Genomic DNA, 13,054 nt, shown 5'->3' on the forward strand with positions numbered 1-13,054 from the left:
TCTCTCAGGTTGGGTGGGGAACATTGCTGCACAGCTATTTTCAGTGCTCTCCAGAGATGTTCAAGTCCAGACTCTGGCTGAGCCACTCAAGGACATTCAGAGACTTGTCCCGAAGCCACTCCTGTTTTGTCTTGGCTGTGTGCTTAGGGTCATTGTCCTGTTGGAAGGTAAAACTTTGCCCCAGTCTGGTCCTGAGTACTCTGGAGCAGGTTTTCATCGACAACCTTTTAAATGAACATAAAGAGACCTATAAGCAGTTGTTACAACAAGAAAATAGTTTCAAGTGTTTTGTTCAAATACTCGTGGATTCTACTAATAAAAGAATGGACGACCTGACCAGAGAGGTCCAGGACCTGAAGAACAGTTTGCAGTTCTCCCAGTGTCAGCTCGACAAGTTGAAACAGAACGGCAAGATGACATCAGTTCTGTCTGAATCCATGATAACAATGAGAGATCTCGAGGGGCAATCAAGGTGAAACAACATGGTTGTGGATGGAATTGCAGAATCTCCACGAGACCTGAATTGAGTCTGAGGACAAAGTGAGGGAAATTATCTCAGAAAATGTTTTATTTATTTTACTAGCAATGTCAGTTAAGAACAAATTCTTATTTTCAATGACGGCCTATGCTAACTGGTTAACTGCCTTGTTCAGGGGCAGAGCAACAGATTTTTCCCTTGTCGGCTCAGGGATTTGATCTTGCAACCTTTTGGTTACTAGTCCAACACTAACCAGTAGGCTACCTGCTGCCCCAAACTGAAGATGGACCACAGGAAGATTGAGGTAGAGCGCGCCCACAGGACTGGAAAACCCACCACCGGCCTAGATGATGGGCCCAAGCCGATAGTGGTCAAGTTCCTGAGGTTCAAGGACATAGTAGCTGTTCTGGAAAGAGCCAAGAACTTGAGAGGGACGTATATCTTCCTCAACGAGGACTACATCCGCTACGACAGGCTCATTGTCCACCCTCCCTCCCAGAAGCCTGGAAGGGATGAGAGAGCCAAGCCTATGGGTTCATAGCCTCAACTCCGCAGCACGCATGCACGCACACACACACACATACATACACACACACACACACACCAATTGATTAATGGACTGCTGAATGTATTTTTTTTTCTCTTGCTTTGTCTGCTCTTTTCAATATTATGTATATCTCTGATAAGCCACCCAGGAAAGGGCTGAAAATAGCCCATATTAATATATGTAGCCTTAGAAATACGGTTAATGAAATCAATAACTTGCTAACATCAGATAACATTCATATATTAGCCATTTCTGAGACTTAGATAATTAAGTTGATGATACATCAGTAGCAATACAAGGATATAACATTTATAGAAGAGACATAAATGCTTATGGGGGAGGAGTTGCTGTATTGTCAAGAGAATTTTCAATCCCAATGATAATAACTGACAATCAATAGCTCTGACCAATCCCCGAGATCTGTAAAACCATGGGTTTAATAATAATTAATAATTCCCTTATCAATCCACCCTTAATGACTAAATAATACACACTGATACATCAAACACTATATGGAAACAAAAATGTTATACAAGAATAAACCAAACCAATACATGTATTTACATTCGATTACTCATCAATGACTGTTCCAAGCCTATATCCAATCATAACTCTTAACTCAGTCTTGTCTAAACATTGAAAATAGTCTCATCTAACATTGGCTCTTCGTAGTTAAAAGAAACGGATCCATCTCCTAGGCCTGGAAGCCTGTATTCGTCATCCCACTGGTCGGAGCTCGGAATCGGCCCATATCTCACCATCTGTTGCGTCATCGATCACTCTAGAGTTCTGGTGATTAAACCTCTCACACATGGGACAAAACAACATCCACACAGAACCAAAACACGCATACAGGTGAAAGTTGCGCACAACACATTGATTATGACATTTTTCCATTTCCCAAACATACTGTCAAACCACCCTGTCAGGGAAATATCTACCCCAGAGTTCTCTGCTAACTCATGAGCTAATGTGGTGTCATGATGTTGGCCTGGGGGGTAGGTTTAAGACAGTCATAAATACCTCTTCCCCCCTTTTTCCTCTCTCTACCCTATTGAGGTTACATTTGCAAAACCCTTGGTTAACGTCAGAATGTGGGGGGAAATGAACTATATTCTGGTAATCTGAACAATTGAACATATGCGGTGGTACTTAATGAATATGATGTCAGTTCGGTTGTCATCTGAGACATTCTCATCAATGATAAGATGACAAACTCTACAGTGGAAAGTCTGCACATTGTAGTTATCGGATTCACATGGAATTGTTGTTCAATTTAAATGTTTGAATATGAAATTATTTGTGATTGGATTAAATGTGGTTTTAGCTTCTAAAATGTGAGATGTGGGTTTTCATAAGATATTGCTGCTCACTCAGTGGCCCACCCACGTGAAGAGACAGAGGTTGTAAACTATGAACCACACCCCTTTTCTACCTTCCTATATAAAGCCTTGACGACAATAGAACTTCCTGTTCTGATGAGGCAGGATGACGATCCTATGGGGCTGGGACGTCAGGGTGTGGTTAGAGCGTTGGACTAGTAACCGGAAGGTTGCAAGTTCAAACCCCCGAGCTGACAAGGTACAAATCAAGGTACAAATCTGTCGTTCTGCCCCTGAACAGGCAGTTAACCCACTGTTCCTAGGCCGTCATTGAAAATAAGAATTTGTTCTTAACTGACTTGCCTAGTTAAATAAAGGTAAAAAAAAATATGTCAGAATGGTTCAGATAAAACTACAGAACGAAGCCAACATCAGTATGAACTTTGGTTGCGAATGGTATGAACTTTGAACTCTTATTCACGACAGAAGTGATACCTCCTAGCCGTTGAGTTAGCGACCGCAGCTGCAAACGCAGGTTAGGAAGGAACAGACAGAGTATCCCATCTACCACACAATGACGTTACTACAACTTATCCAAGTGACCACCAGAGACATTCTTCAAAGGACAGAGGACTCGGTTTGGCATGGTCTTCCATCTACCACCAACCTACTGAAGCTCAGAGTAAAAATGTATTGCATTTTCCTTTTCCAAATGGGCAGTAATTTAGAATGCATAAGATACTGTATTTACGATAACACAGCTTCGCCTTTGTTCCTGTCTTCCCGCTCTTTCACTCAACCCAGCCCCTTTTCCTTTGTGTAACAAGCTGTCATATCTGTTCCACCCACTAGGGACGTTTTCCTATGACGTAAAGAATTATCCAGGTATAATTCATTCTTTGTGTATGTGAATTCTGTGTGATTAGTTAGGTATTTAGTAAATAAATAATTAAACCCAATTTTGTATTGCTGATTCAACTTGTTAGCCAGGGTTCTTGCAGATAACCAAGAATTTACAACTTTCAGATTATGAGACTGAAGTAAGATGACGATTGATATTGACTGCTATTGATGTAAAATATTACAAGATCTTTAAGAGTTTATTCGGAAGATAACAGCTCTATAAATATTATTTCGTGGTGCCCGACTCTCTAGTTAATTACATTTACATGATTAGCTCAGTAAGGTGATATTAATTACGGAGAAATTATTTTATAGAATTGCATGTTTTAAGAATTAATCCGGCATAGCCAAAGACACGACAATGGTAAAACCTGCCAGTGCCTTGGTCACTGATCCATTTGGAGCTGTGTAATTAAAAAATAAACGTACAGCAATGAACACCAATCCTTCTACATACCCCGCCCTTTACTGCCAATAACATATCGAGAGTCAGTCTATTTTACCAGGTCATGAGGGAGGTGGCGGATAATTGGTCAGAGAACCCTGTTGATTATAATAGATGTCATTAATCCAATCCACATTTGTATTTATTGTCAACCACCAAAATAAGGTAGTGGTAAAGCCTTCACCTATTTGATTCATCTGGAACTTCCCTGAGGATGCCAATAGCATCCATCTAGACTCCTCCTGTGCCTACTTTAGCCTCCTTTAACTGGCCTCTGATGACTAACACAAACTAGTTGGACCAATAACCCCGGGGCGCAAGTTCCTAACCACCCTTTTTGGTAGTTTCTGTCGTATGCATCCTTTGCTGGTCCGTGCCCACCCTACATCAGTTATAGGTGCTGTGAGGTTAAGAATTAAGAAGAAAGTCAGCCACATTAACGATTACCTTTCAGCCATTAAAATCATCTGAGTTCTTGGTGCCATTCTTGTATCTACAACACTGGTACTCATCAGGAGTTAAAGTGAACCGAGGTGTGTCGGCCAAGTACTTCAATCTGACCAACCCAATCCCTATAAAGTTATATGCTTTCCAAGGGAATTGTTTAATGTTTACCTTAAATCCTACATCTTGATCTTCTTTGACTCCTTACTCTGTAAGTCACTGTATTATATAGTTTATCTATTACTTCTTATCAATGACAACGGCGTCATATAATTAGTACCGGAAGGTGGTGGATCTGGATGTATCAGAAAGGTTACCAAGACTGTGATGTAGCTCAGAGCCCCTACTCTTCCCAAAAACCGCCAACCCTCTCCTGTCCTTAGTCGGTCTGCTAGGTACCACCCTATACTCACACTTCTAGGATCACCCACAGTGATGAACGGTCGGGATAGGAAATCTTCGTTAATGAGGTAACCCCTGGACCCTGTTGGTACTCGGTTCTTCTCCTAACTCTGTGTGTGATCCACCATGCTCATATGTGTACATACCTTCTTGCAGTGGGTAACATGGACCCAAGTGACTCTCTCAGCTATTCTAATGGCAAAGGCGGTGGTTTTTCAGAACCTGGTATGGGTCTTCTCCTGTAATTCACCTGTTTGACACAAAATCTTGGACATACAGGTTTGGTTAACAAACAGTATTTTCATGTGTTCTGCTAGTATATCTTCAACTTCTATATCTACCTGTTCTGGTCCCTAATTCTGGCATTCTATTTGTTCTACCTGATTAGCTAGAATGTCATCCATTATTTAAAGAAATAGATCCTAGTAAACCAACTCTAGGGATAATATCTTGACCTAATATTTTAACTATCATAATCATGTCCATCAAGTAAGTTGGGGAGGCTTCTACCCCTTTAATATACGTGTATATTATTGTTAAACACCCCTTCTTTCCCTCACTTCGGAATAGTTCAATGAAGTCCATTTCCAAATGTTGGAGTGGATATTCTTTTTTTTTAAAAGTAGTTATCCTCTAGGCCACTAAGTCTTTCCTAACCTGCAGTGTTTCCTAACCTGCACTACCACCTGGTGTTTCATAACCTGTTCTAGCACCTGGTGTTTCCTAACCTGTTCTACCACCTGGTGTTTCCTAACCTGCTCTACCACCTGGTGTTTCCTAACCTGCTCTACCACCTGGTGTTTCATAACCTGCTCTACCACCTGGTGTTTCCTAACCTGCTCTACCACCTGGTGTTTCCTAACCTGCTCTACCACCTGGTGTTTCCTAACCTGCTCTACCACCTGGTGTTTCATAACCTGCTCTACCACCTGGTGTTTCCTAACCTGCTCTACCACCTGGTGTTTCCTAACCTGCTCTACCACCTGGTGTTTCCTAACCTGCTCTGCCACCTGGTGTTTCATAACCTGCTCTACCATCCTTCCTCCCTGTTGGCACATGGCTCTGCCCATGTGTCAATATTGCTGCATATCTAAAAATGACTTAGGTAAGATTAGTAAATTCTCCTTATGTCTGACATTATCTTGTAGGATCGCCCCTTTCATTTTCCACATGTCCAATTCTCCCTGGGGCGTTCGTTCTTGGCTATCCTGTAACAATTCTCTGTCAAGTGTCTTATCTACTTTTAAGATTTATCTGTGCTGCTTCGTATGGTTTTAAATGCATATGTGCTGTCTATGTAAATAGTAACCTTTCTCTCCTTTCTTATTTCGCAGGCTCTAGTCAATGCTACTATTTTGGCCTGCTGTGCCGAATAATTTCTGGGCAATGGTTCAGTGTCTAACACTTTAGTTCCTGAAACCAACTAAGCTTTCATTCCGCTTTTAGTTAGGATAACAACTACTTCCAACAAAATCATCATATCTCTTCCTAGCGAATTTAATAACCCTACCCTTAAAATATAAACTAAAATACCTGCCTCCTCACCTAACTTTTCATATTTTAAAAACCAATGGAGCTGACAGTCTCTCCATTAATTAATATCCTAAAGCTAAGCGAACCAAAATCTCTTCTGAATCCCTCTATTCCTGTCTTAGGATGTGCAACTTCTTCTAATGCCCTCGCTACATCCCTCTGTGTCCATGCCCTATAGACTTCTATTGTGTCTGGTTATGTTCCGTCCCCAGCTCTGGGGTTGAGTAAGGTTATGAGTGGGAATTGGGGTATCTTCTCATCGTCATCAAACTATTCTGTGTCACTTCTATCTTCTCTCAATCCTGGCTTATTATGAGATTTTAACCTTCGTAACGCTCCAGGTCTCCTGCTCCTCACTCCCAGTCTCTCCCTCTCATTCTCCTCAAATTCCTTCTGCTCTCTCTCTATCTTGCTAACTTCCTTCCCCCCCCCCCCCCCCCCCCCACTCCTCCTCCTAATACTCCCAAACCATCAAGGTCACCTTAGGGCTCAGCATAGGGCGGGGGAGCCCTTCTCCATCTGCCTCTTCTACTATCTGTCTGTCGCTCTTTCTTATAACAGTCAGTATCAAATATGGGTTGTTTCCAAATATTGACTAAATGTCTCACTGTCTCCCCGTCTGCACTCATGGATTTTTTGAAAAATTCACGTCTATGGTAGTAATCTCTAAGATTATTACCTAGTTGATAAAGTTTATCTCGATTACTCTCAATGATCCTGAATCATCACAGCATGTACCTGTCCTGTTGGCTCAGAATATGTCCTAAATACTTAACATCAGAACATTCCCTTCTCTAATGAATTCACGTGTTTAATTCACGTGTTTAGTGTGTGTGTGTACCCCTTCAAGATATCGTGGCTCTAGGAAAAATGGATATCTCAAACCCCTAGGTTAAAAACAAACAAAACCTTTCCAGGCCTTTTCAATTTGGTAGAAATATGCCTCTATATCACTCGCTCCCTTCAAGATTACAGCCCCAGAAAACATTCCAAAGAAAGACAGTGAAGCACTCCTTTTCCCAGAAAAAAACCCCCACACCCACTTGGTCAGCATGTCATTATACTACACCGATTCAGAAACCCAACCGTTGACTACAAACAAAACCTAATAATAATGATAATTCCATTGTACTCCCTCCAATCATTAGTTTTAAACTTCCTCAATGGTTATATGTACTTGATTGAACATACGCTTGGATACAATACCGTACTTCAAATCTATGAAATCCCCTACTTAATATACTACTTGACTAGTTTGGCACAAGCTTGCTTTCCAACATTAAAACCCATTCAGTCTGTCTACAAACAGTCCCTCAAAATGCTTGATAGGAATACCCTGCCATTAGACACACGACTGTGATTAATGTGCACTGTCCCTGTAAAATAAAATTAACTCAACCTGCAATTCACTTTACTGACCTGACATTGTTCCACGTAATGGAAACAGATTATAATGTTAGAATACATTAACTTTCTGTTCCAATTCACTGGTGTTACCTAAACAATCAGACCAAGAATCAATAACAAGAAACTATCACAAAACTTTTACGATTCAACTATTCAGACCTGAATCCCTTACAGCCAAATATAGCCTAGCGCCCACAACCAACTCTCCTCTTCTTACCATTAGGCAAAAATATAACCCCTACTCAAACAACGGTCTGCCTTACCTCTAGATCTAGTCACGCCTCATCTTCTTCTTCTTCCTCCTCTGAATCGGGCTGTGGGCGCCTATTGTTCTTCTCTCCCTTATGTCTGCAGTTTCGGTAATGGTGTCCTACTTTGTTACTGTATTTGCAGGGTGTTTTTAGTCCCTGGCGAAATGTCCTGTTTTATCACAATTAAAACACCCCTGTCATTGCGTTTCTCTGTTTTTCCCCTTCTGTATAAAAACTTTCCTGCTCTTTCCCCAAGAGTGGTGATCAAATATTCTATTCCTGTCTGTTCTTTCTTACTTTTCTTTTCATTGAAGCCTCCTTTAAGCTTATCTACAATTAACCCGATAGTTACTATTAGGTACTGATCTCCTTTCTTTTCTATTCCTCCTCTGAGTCTGTAGGCGCCTGATCTTTTTCTCTCTGTTCTTGCCTTTGACTCTCTCTCCTATCCTTTCTGTCCCTTTTCTTTCTACAGTCTCGGTGATTGTGGCCCACCTTATCACAGTGCATGCATGGTTCCTCACACTCCTTAGCCAAATGTGCTGGCTTGCTACAGTTGTAACATTTAGGTCCCACTCTGTCTTCTCTCTTCAGAGTTCTTTATCTTTTCTCACCTCCACCCTTTTCTACCTCTATCCACTTTCTCAATAAGGTAACTAAACCCTGTACTCCTTTCTGTGCCTCTTCCTCTCTTCCTCCCTGAGGACCATCATAAGGGGGAGGGGGTACGGGACGGGCAGCACCTGATGTGGCTGCCTCCGTTTCATCACCACCACCTCGTCGTCTGGATTTTCCCTCTCCCCCTGGTCTGCCAGGGAGGGGTATAATTTGGGTTTAGGTGATGTCTCTGTGGGAGACGAGGGAGTCCTCTCTGTCTGCTCCTGGCTACCTAATCCTTCCTCCTTAGTAGCTCCCTTTTTCTTGGCCCCCTTCACTCTTTTTTCTAGCTTCAGCCAGGCAAACATGAGCGGTGTCGAGCCCTTCTTTCCTTTGCTTCTCTGCCTATTATTGTTGTTATGTTTATTCTCACAATCTATGTGTATGTGCTATTTACCTTCTATGTGTGTGTGCTTTCTACCGTTATTATCCTTAACCTATGTTGATAAATACCTCCCGTTAATCTTTCCTAGATTTTTAGAATAATTATTTGTAGCTCTTATGTGGATGATGTTACAAATATTTGTTGGTCTGATGTGATTAATGGGGAGCATCCAGACGCTGCACTTGATGAATTTATGAAATTGCTTCTTCCAATTATTGATAAACATGCACTTGTTAAGAAACTGACTGTTAGATTGATGAGGAATTGAAAAACACATGCTTGAAAGAGATGGGGCAGAAAGAGTGGCTAATAAGTCTGGCTGTACATCTGACTTACATCTGGCTTACTGCAAATTGAGAAATTATGTGACTAAACTCAACAAAAATAAAAATAAACGTTGTTATGAAGCCAAGATGAATGATACAAAGAATGATTGAAAAAAACTTTGGAGTACTTTAAATTAAATTATGGGCAGGAAGACAAATCAACTCCATCTTTCATCGAATCAGATGGCTTATTCATCACAAAACCATTTGATGTTGCCAATTATTTTAATGATTATTTAATTGACAAAGTGGGCAAACTTAGGCAGGAAATGCCCATGACAAACAGTGAGCAATTATATTTATGTATAAAAAAACAAATAATGAAAGAAAAGCAGTGCAAGTTTGAATTTTGTGTAGTTAGTGTGGGAGAGGTGGAAAAATTATTGTTAACGATCAATAATGACAAACCTCCTGGTATTGACAAGTTAGATAGAAAGCTATTGAGGATGGTAGCTGACTCTATAGCCACTCCTATCTGTCATATCTTAAATCTGAGTCTAGAGGAAAGTCTTTGTCCTCGGGCCTGGAGGGAAGCCAAAGTAATTCCGCTACACAACAGTGGTAAAGCGGCCTTTACTGGTTCTAACAGCAGACCTATAAGCTTGCTGCCAGCTCTTAGCAAACTGTTGGAAAAAATTGTGTTTGACCAAATACAATGCTATTTCTCTGTAAACAAATTAACAACAGACATTCAGCATGCTTATAGAGAAGGGCACTCAACGTGTACTGCACTGACACTAATTACTAATGATTGCTTGAAAGAAATTGATAATAAGAAGATTGTGGAAGCTGTACTGTTAGATTTCAGTGCAGCCTTTGATATTATTGACCATAACCTGTTGTTGAAAAAACTTAAGTGCTATGGCTTTTCAACCTCTGCCATATCGTGGATTCAGAGCAATCTATCTAATAGAACTCAAAGGATTTTCTTTAACGGAGGCGTCTCTAATGTCGAACATGTAAAGCGTGGTGTAACGCAAGACAGCTCTCTAGGCTCTATATTCTTTTCTATTTTTAACAATGACCTGCCACTGGCATTAAACAAAGCATGTGTGTCCATGTATGCTGATGATTCAACCATATACGTATCAGCAACCACAGCTATTGAGGTCACTGAAACCCTTAACAAAGAGTTGCAGTCTGTTTTAGAATGGGTGGCCAGTAATAAACTGGTCCTGAACATCTCTAAAACTAAGAACATTGTATTTGATACAAATCCTTCCTTAAATGACTTCAGCTGAATCTGGTGTGGCTGTTGAACAAGTTGAGGAGACTAAATGACTTGCCATTACCTTAGATTGTAAGCTGTTGTGGTCTAAACAGATAGATTCAATGGTTGCAAAGATGGGGAGATGTCTAGCTGTAAAAAAAGAGATGCTGCCTCCCGGGTGGCGCAGTGGTTAAGGGCGCTGTACTGCAGCGCCAGCTGTGCCATCAGAGTCCCTGGGTTCGCGCCCAGGCTCTGTCGTAACCGGCCGTGACCGGGAGGTCCGTGGGGCGACGCACAATTGGCCTAGCGTCGTCCGGGTTAGGGAGGGATTGGTCGGTAGGGATCTCCTTGTCTCATCGCGCACCAGCGACTCCTGTGGCGGGCCGGGCAGCAGCCAAGGTTGCCAGGGGCACGGTGTAGCCTCCGACACATTGGTGCGGCTGGCTTCCGGGTTGGATGCGCGCTGTGTTAAGAAGCAGTACGGCTGGTTGGGTTGTGTATCGGAGGACGCATGACATTCAGCCTTCGTCTCTCCCGAGCCCGTATGGGAGTTGTAGCAATGAGACAAGATAGTAGCTACTACAACAATTGGATACCACGAAATTGGGGGGAAAAAGGGGTAAAATTCAAAAAAATAAATAAAATTAAAAAAAGAGATGCTCTGCTTTTTTGACTCCATACTCCAAAAAGCAAGTTCTGCAGGCTCTAGTTTTGTCTAATCTTGATTATTGTCCAGTCGTGTGGTCCAGTGCTGCAAGGAAATACCTAGTTAAGCTGCAGCTGGCCCAGAACAGAGCAGCACATTTTGATCTTCATTGTAATCAGAGGGCTAATATAAATGCTATGCATGCCAGTCTCTCTTGGCTAAGAGCTGAGGAGAGACTGTCTGCATCACTTCTTCTTTTTGTAAGAAACATTAACATGCTGAAAATCCCAAATTGTTTGCATACTCAACATACACACAGCTCTGACACACACACTTATCCCACCAGACATGCCACCAGGGGTCTTTTCATAGTCCCCAAATCCAGAACAAATTCAAGAAAACATACAGTATTATATAGAGTCCTTATTGCATGGAACTTCCTTCCATCTCATATTGCTCAAATAAACAACAAACCTGGTTTCAAAAAACAGATAAAGCCACACCCCGTGGCACAACGTCTCTCCCCTATTTGACCTAGATAGTTTGTGTGTATGTAGGCTATGTGTGCCTTTTTAAACATGTATGTAAACTCAGCAAAAAATAAACGTCCTCTCACTGTCAACTGTGTTTATTTTCTACAAACTTAACATGTGTAAATATTTGTATGAACATAAAAAGATTCAACAACTGAGATATAAACTGAACAAGTTCCACAGACATGTGATTAACAGAAATTTAATAATGTGTCCCTGAACAAAGGCGGGGTCAAAATGAAAAGTAACAGTCAGTATCTGGTGTGGCCACCAGCTGCATTAAGTACTTGTCGTAGCAGAATCAGAATTAGTTGGGTAACATAGATAAGATGTTTTATTTTCATAATATGCTTGTGAGATACTTGTCATTTAGAATGTATTTTGTTGTACTATATTGTTGGCCGTTTGCAGTTATCTGTTCTCTGTCAGGGTTCAGTTACTTGGGCCAAAGAAAGGGGAGAGGTCAAGCTTGTCTTCATATGTAAACGTATCTTTTAAACCATGTGAAGGGATGATTGAGGGGGAACCAATTATCTCTTGGCTTCACAATGTCTGTGTGCTCCCTACTTTTCCCATCGGGGAGAGGAGGATGGGAAAAGTCTTGAACCATTCTATGTTCCCTCTGAGGTTGCCCTTATCTTGACCTAGAGAGTCACTCTCCTCTCTGTGATCTTGTCCAGGAGGGGGTGTATTTGATATATGCCATTGGGTGAGGTAATGGTGTTGGTCCTGAGTGGTACCAAGAGCGAGATAAGAACATAGTTTAGGAGACAAAGCTGAACGATAATTTATAGCCAATGCTGTTTGGCTATGTGTGTCTTTGCTATAAAGGATCTCAGTTGCAATGTGTAAGCACTATCAGAGAATTAATGTATAGACACTGAATTGATCTGAGAGTCACAGGGTTGTGATGGAGCTCATATAATTAAAGATGGACTTTATGATAACTCTGACTTGTGTGTGGTTTGCTCTCATGATTTGGTAATACAGGAAATGTCCACTACATACTGCAGTGCATCTCCTCCTCATGGACTGCACCAGATGTGTCAGTTCTTGCCGTGAGATGTTACCCCACTCTTCCCCCAAGGCACCTGCAAGTTCCTGGACATTTCTGGGGGGAATGGCCCTGGCCCTCACCCTCCAATCCAACAGGTCCCAGACGTGCGTAATGGGATTGAGATCCAGGCTCTTCGCTGGCCATGGCAGAACACTGACATTCCTGTCACGCACAGAACGAGCAGTATGGCTGGTGGCATTGCCATGCTGGAGGGTCATGTCAGGATGAGCCTGCAGGAAGGGTACCACATGAGGGAGGAGGATGTCTTCCCTGTAACGCACAGCGTTGAGATTGCCTGCAATGACAACAAGTTCAGTTTGATGATGCTGTGACACACCGCCCCAGACCGTGACGGACCCTCCACCTCCAAATCGCTCCAGAGGACAGGCCTCGGTGTAACGCTCATTCCTTTGACTATAGACGCAAATCCGACCATCCCCCCTGATGAGACAAACTCTGTGTTGTCTGTTCACACTGCTATGCTTTATCTTGGCCAGGTCGCAGTTGC

The 13,054-nt window shown here is 41.9% G+C and overlaps 1 long non-coding RNA gene across 1 annotated transcript; it reads right to left on the bottom strand.

The window, feature by feature from the left end:
* Nucleotides 1-27: 27 nt before the first annotated feature.
* LOC149982592 (uncharacterized) lies at nucleotides 28-8,408 on the bottom strand. Its single transcript, XR_016497316.1, has 4 exons — nucleotides 7,745-8,408; nucleotides 4,688-4,807; nucleotides 333-529; nucleotides 28-224 (listed from the first exon to the last, which is right to left on the bottom strand). It is a non-coding gene; the product is annotated as an uncharacterized LOC149982592 (long non-coding RNA).
* Between the last annotated feature and the right edge of the window lie 4,646 nt (nucleotides 8,409-13,054).

This window comes from Oncorhynchus mykiss, chromosome 7, assembly GCF_057628025.1.
Source record: "Oncorhynchus mykiss isolate SJ-2025 chromosome 7, ASM5762802v1, whole genome shotgun sequence".
Lineage (NCBI taxonomy): Eukaryota > Metazoa > Chordata > Actinopteri > Salmoniformes > Salmonidae > Oncorhynchus > Oncorhynchus mykiss.